Source organism: Dipodomys merriami, unplaced genomic scaffold (genome assembly GCF_024711535.1).
Source record: "Dipodomys merriami isolate MVZ:Mamm:240054 unplaced genomic scaffold, mDipMer1.0.p SCAF_42, whole genome shotgun sequence".
NCBI lineage: Eukaryota > Metazoa > Chordata > Mammalia > Rodentia > Heteromyidae > Dipodomys > Dipodomys merriami.
Genome location: NW_027205826.1, coordinates 10,794,490 through 10,811,225, shown reverse-complemented (window position 1 = coordinate 10,811,225; position 16,736 = coordinate 10,794,490). Strand labels below are relative to the sequence as shown.

Sequence of the window (16,736 nt, the reverse complement as noted above, 5' to 3'; positions counted from 1 at the left end):
ATTCAGAGAGATTGAGTGACATGCCTCCAAAACTCAGTGGTTGGATTCAAACACAAGCAGTCTGACTTGGTGGGCTTTTTGTTGTTGTTTGTTTTTTATGCCCATCCCAGGGCTGAAACTCAGTGTGTGCCTACTTACTGTCCTTGAGCTTTTTTGCTCAAGGCTAGCACTCTACCACTTGAGCCATAGCTCCACTTCTAGTTTTTTGGTGGTTAACTGGAAATAAAAATCTCATGGACTTTCTTAGCTTCAAACCTCAGTCCTCAGGCTCTGCAGTAACCAGGATTACAGGCATGAGGCACCAGCACCCAGCTGTTCTTAACCACATACCATTTATCTTCCCAAGGTGCTTAAGGACCTAGGACCCACAATTCCTCTAGGAGCAGACTGACTTATGTTCAAAAATCCTTTCTGGCTTTAAAAGTCAGGAAATCTCCCTTTTTGAAATAAAATAAATTTATGACTCTGACGTTTTATCGAAAGCCATGATGTTCTACCTCAGCTAAGATGAAATGAAACATCTGTAAGACCTCACCCAGAACCAGGCAGGAAGAAACCAATGATTTCCTAGGGTAATGATGCCCTGTGAAACAACCAGACTGCTGTAACCGTCTTAAGAAAAATGACAGCTTGAAAGTTCTTACAGGATGCATCAACAAGCAAAGGTCTGCAAGTCTGCAACTATCAGTTCTCAAACTTCGACTTTTTTTTTTTTTTGGTGCTACTAGTTTGAACTCAGTGCTTGTGTTTGACAAGATAGGTGTCTTGCCACTTGAGCCATACCTCCAGCCCTTTTGCTCTGTTATTTTTCAAGTAGGATCTTGCTCTTTGCCCTAGTAGGTCTGGTCCATGATCCTCCTTTTTACACATAGTTGGAACAACAGACACATACCACTGCTTTTTTAGTGGTTGAGATGGGGTCTTGTGAATGTTTTTGCCTAGGCTAGCCTCGAACTGCAATCTGAGACTGGTCTGAGACTCCTGAGTAGCTAGTATGACAGACATGATCAGTGTCTAACACTTTTTTTGTTTTTAAAGAAAAGTCAAATGCAAGAAAATGTTGCACAACCGGGTCTAGTTTATTGGGTCTCTTTAGACAACAGGTTCTTGCCTATGTAGTCCAGTCTGGCCTGAGATTCATGATCTTCCTGCTCAGTCCTCTAAATGCTGAGATTATAGGAGTATGCTACTACATCCTGTTAAAGGGACTAATGTTAAGGGTGCCAACACAAGATGCTACTTGCTGATATAGCACCAGTGGTGGACGCCCCAAGCTCCGCTGGCTCCCCTAGCTTTCACCAGCTCTCAGCTCCTGGTACAGCCTGAAACCGAAACTAATTCAGACCTGAACAAAGCGAAATCATTTCCTGTGCCTTATCATCCTGTGGGACCACAGTGCTGCATCATCCAACTTCCGAAAGAACCCGATCTGCGCAGACATCCTCCTAAAACAAGAATGCCTTCTTAGTGAATAGAGAGTCTTGGGTTTAGAGTTGAGGCAAGTGCTCTTTGCCAAGCTGGTTTCTCTTTACTTCGCACAAGCCAATGAAATTCATCCTGGGAACTAAAATGGGCCATTCAGTGATTCCCCGCCCTTTGGTTAATATTGGGGTTTGAACTCAAGGCTTCGCACTTGCTAGGCACGGCCTCTACCACTTGAACTATACACTTCCAGTCCCTGGTATTTTAAACGTGTGTGTGTGTGTGTGTGTGTGTGTGTGTGTGTGTGTGTGTGTGTGTGTGTGTGTGTGTGTGTGTGTGTGTGTGTGTGTGTGTGTGTGTGTGTGTGTGTGTGTGTGTGTGTGTGTGTGTGTGTGTGTGTGTGTGTTCTGGTGCTAGGGCTTGAACTCAGCATCTAAGCACTGTCCTGGAGCTTTTGTGCTCAGGGCGAAGGCTCTACCATTTGAGCCACAGCTCTACTGGGTTTTTTTGGTAGTTAACTGGAGATAAGAGTCTCACGGACTCTCCTGCCTGGGCTGGCTTTGAACCCCAATCCTTAGATCTCAGCCTTCTGAGTAGCTAGGATTACCTACACCCAGCAAATGTTCCCCCCACCCCACCCCGTCCCCGCACCAAGCACTGGGGCTTAAAGTAAGAGCATTGTCCCTTTGACTTTTTTCCTCAAGGTTGGTGCTCTGCCACTTGAGCCATAGCTCTTACTGCTGGCTTTCTGGTGGTTAATTGGAGATAAGAGTTTCTTGGATTTGTCTGCCCAGGGTGGTTTCAAACCGTGATCTTCCTATCACAATAGCTAGGATTACAACCCTGAGTCACCAGTGCCTAGCAATATTTTAAACTTTTTGTTCAGCATATGTTCACACATTTTTTTTTCTTTTGTGGCATCTCTGATCAAACCCAACGCTCCACAATACCTGGCAAGCATTCTCCTACTGAGCTAGAGCTCCAATTCATTCTTCTTCTTCCTCTGTTTTTAATACAGAGTCTTGCTACATAGGAGCCCAAACTGGAGCTGGAAATCCAAGGCAGGGGTTCTGCCTCAGCCTCCTAAGTACAAGAATTATAGCTGTGCATCACCACACCCAGACTGATTCATCCTTAATCAGATTCCCTACTGAGAGCCCGCTGTTCTCTAAGACCTCGGTAGCCATCATGTTAGATGAATTACACATTTTGAGAAGTGTTCTCAAAACTGCTTTGTTAACCAACCTTACCCTTGCCTCTCAGCCGACCTGTGGGCCCCTTTTCTCTGTTTTGGGGATGCTGGGTAGGGCATATTACAAAAACCATCATACAGTTGGTGTAAGCAAAACAGAACAGGAAGGCTAAGTGCCTTTGCCCAGCAATGGAATGGTCAAATAGAAATAATAAATTGGCCACCAGGCACTGCTGGCTCATGCCTGTAATCCTAGCTACTCAGGAGGCGAGGCTGAGATCTGAGGATTGCCGTTCAAAGCCAGGCCCAAAGCCAGGCCGGGAGGAAAGACTTGAGCCTTGAGCTGAAGGGCCCCGCCCAAGCCCACAGTTCAAGCCCCACAATCAACAAAGAAAGAAAGAAAGAAAGAAAGAAAGAAAGAAAGAAAGAAAGAAAGAAAGAAAGAAAGAAAGAAAGAAAGAAAGAAAGAAAGAAAGAAAGAAAGAAAGAAAGAAGTAAGTTAGGAAGGAAGGAAGGAAGGAAGGGAGAGAGAGAAAGAGAGAGAGAAAAGAAAGAACGAACAAATTAGGGCAGGCAACAGTAGCTCACACCTACAATTCTAGCTACTCAGAAGGGAGGCTGAAATCTGAGGATCAGGGTACAAAGCCAGACTGAGCAAGCAAATCTGTGAGACTATTATCTCCCATCAACCACCAAAAAGCTGGAAGTTGTGCTGTGGCTCAAGTGGTAGAGCACCAACCTTGAGCAAAAAAGCTAGGGGACAATGCCCCGAGTTCCAGTGCCAGTACCAGTGCCAAAAAGAAAGGATGGAAGGATGAATTGTGTGCTATTTGCTCACTCATTTAACAAAGCTGACCAAGGGTTGTATGTCTACCCAAAGCTCTTCTAGGCGCAAAGCTGACAGGATGGATGAGAAAACCAACTAGCTACTTCTGGGAATGCCTTCTGAGTGCTAGCTGATGCTAGCTGTAGCCAGCATCTGACAGATACTTAATGAATTCCAGGTTTCTTGACTCTCTTCTCCCAAGGCTTGGACCTCATCCTATAGGGCTGTAGACCCTACCCAGAGAGCATGCTTGCTGCCCCAGACCCAGCTGCTGAGCAGACAAAGTATATCTGGTCTCTTTAACTCATGGATGGGTTGCCCAGAATCACTGGACATTCTTCAATCACTTCTATGGGGGTAAGGAGAAGGTCAGAGTGAAGGAAACTTTTAGCTCAAAAAATTTCCAGCTCCTTTCATCCACCTATCACTGTACTGACCCAAACCTCTAGGGGCCTGTACTTTATCTTCCTGTTTCCAGATGAAACTTCTTAGACCACGAAGACAAATGAAACTTGTTCCCATTTCCCAAGCTCTTGGGAGGAGGCCACTCCTATGAGTCCCTTTTCTTACATCTCACATCCTATCAGGAACATACGCCTCATGTCTTACTTGACTCCTTTCTACACAATTTAAATTCACTTGCGTCTGGTTCTATGTCTAGGTATAAACAGGGAGACACAAGCATGAAGCGTGAATCCCCTAAGCAGTGATCTTGATGAGACTTCTGTCATTTTCTTTTTTTTTTGGCAGTACTAGGGTTTGAACTCAAGGCTTCGCACTTGCTAGGCACGGCCTCTACCACTTGAACTATACTTCCAGTCCCTGGTATTTTAAATGTACGTGTGTGTGTGTGTGTGTATGTGTGTGTGTGTGTGTGTGTGTGTGTGTGTAACGTACGTGTGTGTGTGTGTGTGTGTGTGTGTATGTGTGTGTGTGTGTTCTGGTGCTAGGGCTTGAACTCAGCATCTAAGCACTGTCCTGGAGCTTTTGTGCTCAGGGCAAAGGCTCTACCATTTGAGCCACAGCTCTACTGGGTTTTTTTGGTAGTTAACTGGAGATAAGAGTCTCACGGACTCTCCTGCCTGGGCTGGCTTTGAACCTCAATCCTTAGATCTCAGCCTTCTGAGTAGCTAGGATTACCTACACCCAGCAAATGTTCCCCCCACCCCACCCCGTCCCCGCACCAAGCACTGGGGCTTAAAGTAAGAGCATTGTCCCTTTGACTTTTTTCCTCAAGGTTGGTGCTCTGCCACTTGAGCCATAGCTCTTACTGCTGGCTTTCTGGTGGTTAATTGGAGATAAGAGTTTCTTGGATTTGTCTGCCCAGGGTGGTTTCAAACCGTGATCTTCCTATCACAATAGCTAGGATTACAACCCTGAGTCACCAGTGCCTAGCAATATTTTGAACTTTTTGTTCAGCATATGTTCACACATTTTTTTTTCTTTTGTGGCATCTCTGATCAAACCCAACGCTCCACAATACCTGGCAAGCATACTCCTACTGAGCTAGAGCTCCAATTCATTCTTCTTCTTCCTCTGTTTTTAATACAGAGTCTTGCTACATAGGAGCCCAAACTGGAGCTGGAAATCCAAGGCAGGGGTTCTGCCTCAGCCTCCTAAGTACAAGAATTATAGCTGTGCATCACCACACCCAGACTGATTCATCCTTAATCAGATTCCCTACTGAGAGCCCGCTGTTCTCTAAGACCTCGGTAGCCATCATGTTAGATGAATTACACATTTTGAGAAGTGTTCTCAAAACTGCTTTGTTAACCAACCTTACCCTTGCCTCTCAGCCGACCTGTGGGCCCCTTTTCTCTGTTTTGGGGATGCTGGGTAGGGCATATTACAAAAACCATCATACAGTTGGTGTAAGCAAAACAGAACAGGAAGGCTAAGTGCCTTTGCCCAGCAATGGAATGGTCAAATAGAAATAATAAATTGGCCACCAGGCACCGCTGGCTCATGCCTGTAATCCTAGCTACTCAGGAGGCTGAGATCTGAAGATTGCCGTTCAAAGCCAGGCCCAAAGCCAGGCCGGGAGGAAAGACTTGAGCCTTGAGCTGAAGGGCCCCGCCCAAGCCCACAGTTCAAGCCCCACAATCAACAAAGAAAGAAAGAAAGAAAGAAAGAAAGAAAGAAAGAAAGAAAGAAAGAAAGAAAGAAAGAAAGAAAGAAAGAAAGAAAGAAAGAAAGAAGTAAGTTAGGAAGGAAGGAAGGAAGGAAGGGAGAGAGAGAAAGAGAGAGAGAAAAGAAAGAACGAACAAATTAGGGCAGGCAACAGTAGCTCACACCTACAATTCTAGCTACTCAGAAGGGAGGCTGAAATCTGAGGATCAGGGTACAAAGCCAGACTGAGCAAGCAAATCTGTGAGACTATATTATCTCCCATCAACCACCAAAAAGCTGGAAGTTGTGCTGTGGCTCAAGTGGTAGAGCACCAACCTTGAGCAAAAAAGCTAGGGGACAATGCCCCGAGTTCCAGTGCCAGTACCAGTGCCAAAAAGAAAGGATGGAAGGATGAATTGTGTGCTATTTGCTCACTCATTTAACAAAGCTGACCAAGGGTTGTATGTCTACCCAAAACTCTTCTAGGCGCAAAGCTGACAGGATGGATGAGAAAACCAACTAGCTACTTCTGGAAATGCCTTCTGAGTGCTAGCTGATGCTAGCTGTAGCCAGCATCTGACAGATACTTAATGAATTCCAGGTTTCTTGACTCTCTTCTCCCAAGGCTTGGACCTCATCCTATAGGGCTGTAGACCCTACCCAGAGAGCATGCTTGCTGCCCCAGACCCAGCTGCTGAGCAGACAAAGTATATCTGGTCTCTTTAACTCATGGATGGGTTGCCCAGAATCACTGGACATTCTTCAATCACTTCTATGGGGGTAAGGAGAAGGTCAGAGTGAAGGAAACTTTTAGCTCAAAAAATTTCCAGCTCCTTTCATCCACCTATCACTGTGCTGACCCAAACCTCTAGGGGCCTGTACTTTATCTTCCTGTTTCCAGATGAAACTTCTTAGACCACGAAGACAAATGAAACTTGTTCCCATTTCCCAAGCTCTTGAGAGGAGGCCACTCCTATGAGTCCCTTTTCTTACATCTCACATCCTATCAGGAACATACGCCTCATGTCTTACTTGACTCCTTTCTACACAATTTAAATTCACTTGCGTCTGGTTCTATGTCTAGGTATAAACAGGGAGACACAAGCATGAAGCGTGAATCCCCTAAGCAGTGATCTTGATGAGACTTCTGTCACTTTCTTTTTTTTTGGCAGTACTAGGGTTTGAACTCAGGGCGTTGTACTTGCTACACTGAACTTCTGCCACTTGAGCCGCTCCCTACAGCCCTGTTTTGGCTAGTGTTTTGTTGTTGTTGTTCTGGTACTGGGGTCTGAACTCATGGCCAGGGTACTGTCCCTGAGTTTTTGTGCTCAAAGCTAGTGCTCTACCACTTGAGCCACAGCTCCACTTCTGCCTTTTTTGGGTAACTGGGGATCACAATCTCACAGACTTGGCTCTGAACCACAATCCTCAGATTTCAGCCTCCTGAGTAACTAGGATTACAGGCCTGTGTCACCGGTGCCTAGCTTTGCTGGTTATTTTTGAGATAAGGCATCATGATTTTTTTTTAACCTAGGCTGGCCTCAAATTATGATCCTTCATAGCCCAGCCTCCTAAGTAGCTAGGAGTAGCTAGGTGTGAGCCACCAGCTCAGTGTGTTCCCTGAAAGAAGTGAGTGTCACTTGGCGACTGAAAACCATAAAGACATTAAGGAAGTTGACTGTCCTGCCCAGTTCCTGCCTTGCCTTGGCCAGTGCCCTGCACTGATTTTCCTCTGACACACACACCCTGGTCACTTAGTCGGACTCAGAGAGTTCATGGCGTAAGACAGTGATGTCCTCAGGATTCAGACTAGGAACCCAGGAGGCAGATGCCAACTGTATCCTCACTCTCATCATGTGTCCTCTCACGTAGGAAACTTTATCAATCTGTTCTAGCACTTCCAGCTGGCATTCATCCTTCTTCAACACTTCATCTTAGGTTTTGTTGTCATTGTTGCTTTTCAGTGGAGAGTTGGAACAAGGGCTTTATGCATGCGAGGAAATCTGAGGTACACCACCAGCCCCAGAACTTTTCTTGCCATGGTGAATGGAACTCTAGGCTGTCTTGTCACTAAAAGGTAGTCCTCTTGAGGGCAGACCCATGCTTTGGTGACCTCTGTGACTGGTTGAGGAACCTGGTCAGCGGGTCTCAGCCAATGGCACTCAGTGGTACCCTCCAGGCCTATGATTATATGTGTATGTGTGTGTGTACACACACGTGCACGCAAGCATGCGCACGAGCACATACTGGTACTAGGGCTCGAACTCTGGGCCCAGGTGCTATTCCTTATGTCCCTTACCTTTTTCACTCAAGGCTAGAACTGTACCACTTAGCCACATTTCCACTTCTAGCTTTTTGGTGGTTAATTGGAGACAGGAATCTCACAGACTTTCCTGTATGTCTTTGAACTGTGATCCTCAGATCCCAGACTCCTGAGCAGCTAGAATTATAAGCATGAGCCACCAGCACCAAGTACTTTCTAGCTCCATGATCTTGGGCAAGTAACTGACCCCCTTGATAACAGCGCTGAAGACTATGTTTCTCTGGAAGATGGATATGATGACCCAGGGTCTCATGAGGGGTAAACAAGCTGGCCCTTGTGGAGCATAAAAACATTCCCGAGCCAGGTACTGGTGGCTCACACTTGTAATCCTAGCTACTCAGAAGGCTGAGATCCAAGGATCACAGTGTAAAGCCACTCAGTGAGAAAAGTCCTCCTGAGACTCATCTCCAATTAACCACTCCGATTAACCTTGAGCAAAAGAGCTCAGGGGCAGCGCCCAGGCCCTGAGTTCAAGCCACATGACTGACAAGAAGAAGAGGAGGAGGAGGAGGAGGAGGAGAAGGAGGAGGAGGAGGAGGAGGAGGAGGAGGAGGAGGAGGAGGAGGTGGTGGTGGTGGTCATCCCACAGCAGTGATAGGCTCATCTCTCAGTGTTGGGATTGTGGTTTCTAGAGCCCATTCTGCCCTGAAAACCCTATGCACTCTTCCACTGACTACCTGACCAACCTTTTTCCCACTAGGGGCCCTGTCCTTGGGACCAATAATACATTCTCATAATAATCCATTCAGGGGCTGGGAAGGTGGCTCAGTGGTAGAGCGCTTGCCTTGCATGCATGAGGCCCTGGGTTCAATTCCTCAGCACCACATAAGCAAAAAGAAAAAAGCCGGAAGTGGCACTGTGGCTCAAGTGGTAGGGCACTAGCCTTGAGCTGAAGAGCTGAGGGACAGCGCCCAGGCCCAGAGTTCAGGTCCCATGACCGGACCAAAAAAAAAAAAATAATAATAATAATCCATTCAACCCCACTGCAGCCCAGCTTAAAGGGCTCATGCTCCAGAAGGAGGACAACAAATGCTGAGACATTCACTCTATGATGCTTAGCTCTATTTTAGCACATACCCACGTAGATACCTCTACTGTTTGGTCCCTTCTGCTCAGAATTCAAGAGCTTCAACTCTCCCCCAGCGCCCCCCCCCCCAAAGCTTAGCCTCAGCCCCTACAGTTTGAACCAAAGATTCACCTTAATAACAAGTCTTAGAACTTTCGCACCCAACACGCAGAAACAATAACAATAGCTTCTGTCAAATGAACACTTAACTCTGCCTGGCACACACATTAGATCTCCTTTAACAGGAGACACTGTGGTATTTGAAAAAGTCTTGGAGTAAGGTACAGAGCAAAGTTCTACCTGATGCCTGACTTGGGGCTGAGGGTGTAGCTCAACGGAGACCATATTCTTAGCATGTGTGAGGCCTTGGATTCAATCTCCAGACCACAAAACAAAACCACCCAAAGGCCTGAGAGAAACCGGTAGAGCTAAGAACTGCAGCAAAGCCGAGGAATTCCTGGAGTTTGGAAGCAGAGGGGATCAGAGGAGCAGTGTGAGCCAATGCAGCTAGGATCTACAACTCCCACCCTGTGGAAGCCAGGGCTACAGATCACAGTCAAGACCGGGCCACCGGGGAAGGCAAATTCTCAGCCACTGCCACAGGACCCTTGCATGCCACCAAGATGTCTTCCAAGTCCAAAACTACTGGACCATGGCCCTTCAGGGTCTCTAGGGTCTTCTCACTTGCTATAAGTATAGGAGCCAGAGGGTACCAATTGTCCCAAGCCACCGTGAATAATCAGAGAGGATCCATGCATCCAGTGCTCTGGAAAACCTTCAACTGTGTTACCTAGTGGTAGAGCAACTAGGAAACTTAGAAGAAACAAACAGGTGTGAGCGGTGCCATTTGCCAAAAAGCAAAGCAAAAAAAAAATCCTAGTGAGTTGGATGGGTTCCTGCGGGGTGCAGGTAAGGCCAGGAGAGTTGGAACTTTTTTCCATCAGTCATGGGGCTCAAACAGGTGCTGCCCCTGCGCTCTTTGGCTCAAGGCTAGCACTCTACCACGCTAAGCCACAATGCCACTTCCAGTTTTCTCATGGTTAACTGGAGATAAGAGTCTCACAGGCAGGGCTGGGAAAGTGGCTCAGTGGTAGAGTGCTTGCCTTGCATGCCTGAGGCCCTGGGTTCGATTCCTCAGCACCACATAAGCAAAAAGAAAAAAAAGCCGGAAGTGGCGCTGTGGCTCAAGTGGTAGGGCACTAGCCTTGAGCTGAAGAGCTGAGGGACAGTGCTCAGGCCCAGAGTTCAGGCCCCACAACCGGACCAAAAACAACAACAACAACAACAACAACAAAAGAGTCTCACAGGCTTTCCTGACCGAGTTGGCTTTGAACCACAATCCACAGATCTAAGCCTCCTGAGAAGCTAGGATTACAGGCATGAGCCACTGGCGTCTGGCAAGTTGGACTCTTGTATTCCACCAAGAGCTTCTTGAGACCATTGGTGCTGCCACAGCGGGAAGGCCATTTCACATCGGATGAGAAGGGAGGGATGTTTCTGAGCATTCTTACGGCACTTATCACTTAGGATAAATGATAAGAACATGTGCCAGGATAAATGATAAGAACGTGTGCCGTATCATTAAGAGTCCATCGTATGTATTGCTCTGGCAGAGCAGAGGTGCATGGAGTCTAAGGAGGGCTTCTCAAACCCTCCAAAAGACTCTCCCAGATCCTTAGCAAGAGCAGAGGCTACAACCACCTGTGCAGCAGCCCCAGGGCCCAGGGAACTATGGGAAAGCAAGGAATGGCAGGCTAGGCCTCCTTGGGCCTACATCATATCCTCTGACCTTGACGTGCCTTCTACACTCCCAAGGGATCAAAGGAACCTACCCACATCCCATTTTTGGACAATCTGTCCCTCAGTCTTGATACTCAACAGTCTCCATTAAGGCCCTTCACCCATTTCCACAAAATGAGCCAGGAGTTTCCCAAAGAGCCTGGCTCCCATACCACGCTGAAATCCTCCAATACCCATCTCACCCTTCTATTCTCCTCTAATTCAATAGTCCACTGGCTCCAGGTTAGCACCCAAAGCCTTCCCACCACAGATAATAGCCCTGTGGAGAAGGGCTGCCTCAGCTGCCCCCTGTCCTCTAGTTTGCAGCAGGGAGCTGGGAACTGAGCCAGAGCTTCCAGGTCTCCCTGGCTTGGAGCCCAAAGTGGCATAAGAAGGCCATGAGAAAAGGTCTTAACAAGAATCCTGCTCTTTGCCCCCTGGGATTATTCACTGACCAGCCACAAAGGAAGGATCTGTTTTGAAGAGCTTAGACTAGATCACCATTTCTAAAACAGAAGTCCTTGGGGTCCTGGATTCAAGAGGGGAGGTTAACCTGCTGATACCGAGTACAAACGTGTCCCTGTACATGTGGATGGAGGAAGAATAGAATTTACACCAGATTCTCAAAGGAGACTCTAACCTGCTGCCCATCATCCTAATTATATCCTCTTCCCTGGGCTATACCAGCTGCCCAGGAGGAGCTCTCCTACTGAGGATGTGTCCAACTGTGTTCCCTTGTCTCCTGCTTCTGCTACCGGCAGAAAGTAGACAAGGGGGTCCAACGCAGCTTTACAACACCCTCCAGCTTTTACCTATGTTTCGGGTCAGCAGCCCAGACATGCCACCTGCTATTCAAATGGAGATTCCACCCTCACACCGTATCTAGCTAGGTGACAGGACCTCTCCTCCATGAGGGAACTCAAGTGTCCCTAACTTCCTTCAGGCAGCCTGGCTAACGCTACCAGGCTGTACAGAAAACCCTGGGTGCAAGGCCCAGAATACCTCCTCTCAGGTGTCCTTGCTCCTGGGCCAGGAGGTTCAGAGTGCCCCCAAGATAATAACCAAAGGAAAAGCTGATTCCCCCACGGCTCCAAGATGCTGAGCGGAGACACATGGTTTTCCTCTACACAGTATCACTTGTAGAACATCTTGATTCTAAAGTCTATTAGCCCCTCAACCTCTACTCTCCTCAAGAAAGGGAAACATCTAAGACCACCCTCCCCTTCTTTCCTAGAAATTGAATTCGGTGTAAATTTCTGGGAGCTAAAACTTTTCTTTTTTAATGGGGTGGGAAAACAAATGGACAGGCTAGTGCTAGGTTCAAGTCAACCGTGCGCTGGAGAAGATGAAGGAAGGACTGCAGGAATAAAGGGCAAATGCCAAGCCCCCCCACCTCCCCAGGACCCAGCGATGGGGGCACCGAGTCCCAGCGGGGCGCGGCGGGAGGGGGGGAGCAGGGGCGGGGACAGCGCTTCGGAACTTTCCCCGGCGGAGTCTCCGGGAGAAGCAGCTCCCAGGGGACGGGGTGGGACACCAGACAAGGCTGAGGCGACCTGGGACATCGGCGGGGGCAGGAAGCTGGCCTCCCCTCCCACTCCCCAAGTTCAGCCCCCAGCTGCCCCGCATCCGCTTGCCTTCGCTCCCCCCCCCTTCCCAGGCCGCGCCCCCCACCTCCCGAGCACCCCAGGCCAGAGCCAGCCGGGGAGGGGGGCGCCCACACAAAAGGAGGAGCAGCAGCGGGAGAGGGGACGCGGGCCGCCCCGGCTCGGAGAGGCCTCGCCTCCCTACCCCGCCTCCGCCGTGCACCCCGCGGACGACCACCATCCCCCCGCGATCGCGCGCCTCGATTTCCAGCCTCCCCCTCCCCCGGGGAGCCCGGGGCCTGGGATGAACTGCGGGCTCAGGGAGGAAAGGCGGGGCCGGGTCCTGCCGCACGCGGCTGGGGAGGCGCGGGCTCCACGGGAAGCCGCGGCGACAGCGCCGGGAATCAAACTCGCCACGGCCCGCCCGGCCCTCCCCGCCTGCGCCCGGGCCGGTGGGCTCCCCCGCCCCCCCGGCTCCCACCCCCGGGAAGGTGGGGCCGGAGCCCGGGCCGCGGCCGGGACGGCGCGCGGCGGGGTCTGCGCCCCGGCTCCGGGCGGCCCCGCGGCGGGAGCGAAGGGAGGGTCTTACCGGTGGCCGCGCGCGCGTGTCCGCTGCCCGCGGGCGGGTGGGGCCGGCGGCGGCGGCGGCGAGGGCGGGCGGGGGAGGGGCCGCGGGCCGGCGGCGGCGGCGGCTGCCCGGCTCGGCGGCGGGCGGCGCGGCGGGGCGCGGGGAGGCGGGGAAAGCGAGGCGAGGCGAGGCCCGGCCGGCTTCCTAGCGGCGGGCGGCGAGAAATGCAGCTGTCCCTGCGCGGCAGCCGGCGGGGCCACAAGTGGGGCCGCGCGGGGAGGAGCGGGGCCGCGGGCGGAGCGGGGGGGGGGGGGAGGCCGCGGCGCCCCCCCAGGCTCCCCCTCCCTCTCCGAAGAAGGAAGGAAGCAGGATGGGGGGGGATGCGGTCCGGAAGCCCCGGCGATGGCGGGGAGGGGAGCACCCGGGGACGCGTGTCCCTCCCGCACCGGCTGCCGCGGCGGAGCCTCCGGCCTGCGGGGTCCCCTGGGCGAAGCGGGGTGCGGGGAGTCCCCGGCCCCTCCCGGCTCCGGGAGCAATGCCGGGAGACCTGAACCCCGAGGAGACCCAAGAGCTGGGCTGTCCCCGCGGATGCAGATGCTGGCGGAGAACCGCGGGCGGGGGTGCAGATTCCGACCGACGCGGGGGGGCGGGGGGGGCTCCCCGCGAGTTCCCGCTCCATCAAGGAAACCACCAGGGGATGGCGGCACGTCAGAGCTAAGACCCCCCACTCGCCCTAGCAGGTACTGCCGGTCCTTGTCTCCCCAGCGACTCTTCTCGCCGGCCTCCTCCCCTGTCCTCCCCCACCCCCATCACCTGGGACTTGTGGAAGTTTTCCACTGATCAACTGGTTTAATAAAATGGGAAGTCGAATTTGGCTATTTTGCCGCGTGGTTTGGTTTGGGGCTCCGATTGGGGGATGGGTAGGGTTGGGTAAGGTGGCACCGGGAAGCCTCCTGCCCTGGAGGCTAGATCCGTTTCAACTCTGGCCCCAACCGCTCGCTGAAGCAGCTAAACCCTCCTGCCTTCGAGAGCCGCTTGCCCATGCTGTCTGTACCCCTAGGATGCATGCCTTTCCTTCTTCGGAAGACTTACAATCCGCTAACCTTGCGGAGGATCCGCCACCGGACTACCTGATGGAACACACACACACACACACACACACACACACACACACACACACACACACGCATATTTCTTCAGCAAGTTGGGAACTAAGGGAAGTTGAAGGAACCTTCATGGTCCAGCTTGAGGAGAACATGTCGAGCTGAGCTCCAGGACTGGATAGCCAGACCACCCCCCAGGGCTCCCTGCTTCCTTCTGCCCTTGCACAAGTAAGTGATACATTCAATCTCTGGGGCTCGCCCGCCTCCCCAGGAGATGGTCCCTAAACACCCCCCCGCCCCCCCCCCCGTTAAAGATTACTATGGCTCTTTGCTGCTCCCTTCCCAAGGGGTAATGGACAGCCCAAGATTTATTCTCCCGGGCAGTAGACCTTATTCTTACTACTCGATGTTATCTATTGTGTTGCCTTACATTTGCCACAGCTGCCGCTCATCTACCACGTTTCTGCTTACTGGCAAGATCTTTCTATAGTTCATCCCTGCCACTTCTGCATTTCAGGACTGAAAAGATACCATTGCAAACTTGGGGATTTCCCTATTTGTACTAGCCTGTGGATTGTTCATAGCATGCTTAAATATATTACTGTTATAATTACTAATTTTTTCTTAAAAAGTCATGGCGCAGGTGGCTGGTAGCTCACACCTGTAATCCTAGCTACTCAGGAGGCTGAGTTCAGAGGATAGTAGTTTGAAGCCAGCCCTGGCATAAAAGGCTATGAGACTCCTCAAAAAAAAAAAAAATACTAGAAAGCAGGACTGGAGGTGTGGCTCAAGTGATAGAGAGCCAGACTGGTAAGTGTGAGATGCTGAGTTCAAACCCGAGTATTGGTTTGGAACAGTAAGAACAATCGTGGTGATGGACTGTCCTTTGAGCACACCGTCCTTGGGCTTTGCTAATGTATTATTCTTCTTTAGGATCTGTTCTGGAAGCTTTCCTCATATCCTCTGGGTGACCACACCGACTTCCAGTCCAAATCTCTGCCCTGTGATGCACCTCTGTGCACACTGCCTACACTGGACACCTCAAGTTCAGAGGCTAACATCAAATACAGAGAGTTCCCTCCCCCACGCCTCCACATCTGAATTATCTGAATGCCACCTCACCGCCAGAGGCTGCAAATCCCAGCACATCCATCCCCACCCCTTTCTGAACATTCTGTGGCCCCACTCCTAGGTCCATCAAAGCCCTGGATCTGTTCATGCCTCCTTTACAAGGGTTTCCTGGATTCTGGTATCTCCTACTTACTCATTTCTTCATCAGTGGTATCCCAGGACCTTCTCCAAGACTCTACCCTCTCTCCCTCCTATAAACCCCTCTTCCTAGGATGTACACACACAGAGCTTCATGGAAAGGAGCAGGTACCAACACCTTGGGCTTCCCTTGTCTGATGTATGTATATCTTTAAACCATTTACTTAACTCTCTCTGTGCCGTGGCTTTTTCTGTCTATGTTTGGAGTTAACACTGGTGTCTACCTCAAAGGATTCTGGTGAGAATGGAAAGTCTGTGTGTAAGAGCATCCTCGACAGCTCCTAACATGTGACATGCGCAATAACAGCTAGTATTATTATTAAGGTTATGGACCCACTTCTCAGGTGGACTGTGCTGATGAATGCCTCCCTGCAGTCTCTCCATCTTGAGTCCTCTATCTGGAATGTGTAGCTGCCATTCATTGGCAGGCTGATCCATGGCCACTTCACCTTTACGGTGGCCAGTCTGGAACCTGTCATGTCCATATCCTCCCTGACCAGAATAAAGACACCTCTCATTCACTGGAGTTAGAACTCACATGTGGCCTCTCCTATCCCACATGCAAACCCCACAGTAAACTCAGGGATTTCTACTTCCTGGATTTCCTACATTCTTCCTCCTCTTTATTCCCACATTCTGCCCTGGTTTAGGCCCTGCCATCAGGGCCCTGCCTGCCTTAATGGTAGCAACTGTTTTTCTAAAGAATAAACTGGTGGTATCTTCACTCACCAGGTGGTGGTGTTTTTTTTTTTTGTTTTTGTTTTTGTCAGTTATAGGACTTGAACTCTGAGTCTGGCTGCTGTCCCTCAGCTCTTTAGCTCAAGGGGAGCGCTCTACCACTTGAGCCACAGTGCCACTTCCAGTTTTCTGATGGTTTATTAGAGATATGAGTCTCACAGACTTTCCCGCCTGAGCTGGCTTTGAACTGTGATCCTCAGATCTCAGCCTTCTGTGTAGCTAGGATTACAAGCATGAGCCACCAGCACCCAATCAATCACCAGGTATCTTTTTTTTTTTTTTAAAGAAAAAAACAAGTGCAAGTGTGGCTCAAATGATAGAGCCAGAGGTGGTGCTGTGGGTTCAAGTGGTAGAGTGCTAGTTTTTTTGTTGTTGTTTTTTTGTTTTTTGTTGTTGTTGTTAGTCATGGGGCTTGAACTCTGGGCATGGGCATTGTCCCTCAGCGGGCACTGTCCCTCAGCTCTTTAGCTCAAGGCTGGTGCTCCACCACTTGAGCCACAGCACCACTTATGGTTTTCTGAGTGGTTTATTGAAGATAAGAGTCTCATTGACTTTCCTGCCTGGACTGGCTTTGAACAGTGATCCTCAGATCTCAGCCTCCTGAGTAGGTAGGATTATAGGCACGAGCCACCGGCGCCCAGCCAGAGTGCTAGTCTTGAGCAAACGAACCTCAAGGACAGTGCCCAGGGCCTGAGTTTAAGCCCTAGGACTGGCAAAAGGGAAAGGCAGAAGGAAAGAAAGAAAGAAAGAGGGGCTGG

The 16,736-nt window shown here is 50.4% G+C and overlaps 1 protein-coding gene across 1 annotated transcript in view; it reads right to left on the bottom strand.

Moving 5' to 3' along the window:
• The window catches only part of Cuedc1 (CUE domain containing 1), a 96,461-nt gene extending 83,497 nt beyond the window's left edge, over nt 1-12,964 (bottom strand). The window contains exon 1 of the mRNA XM_069993225.1: nt 12,890-12,964. The gene's annotated coding sequence lies outside the window, so the exon portion shown is untranslated. The remainder of the gene's footprint in view (nt 1-12,889) is intronic.
• Nucleotides 12,965-16,736: the final 3,772 nt, after the last annotated feature.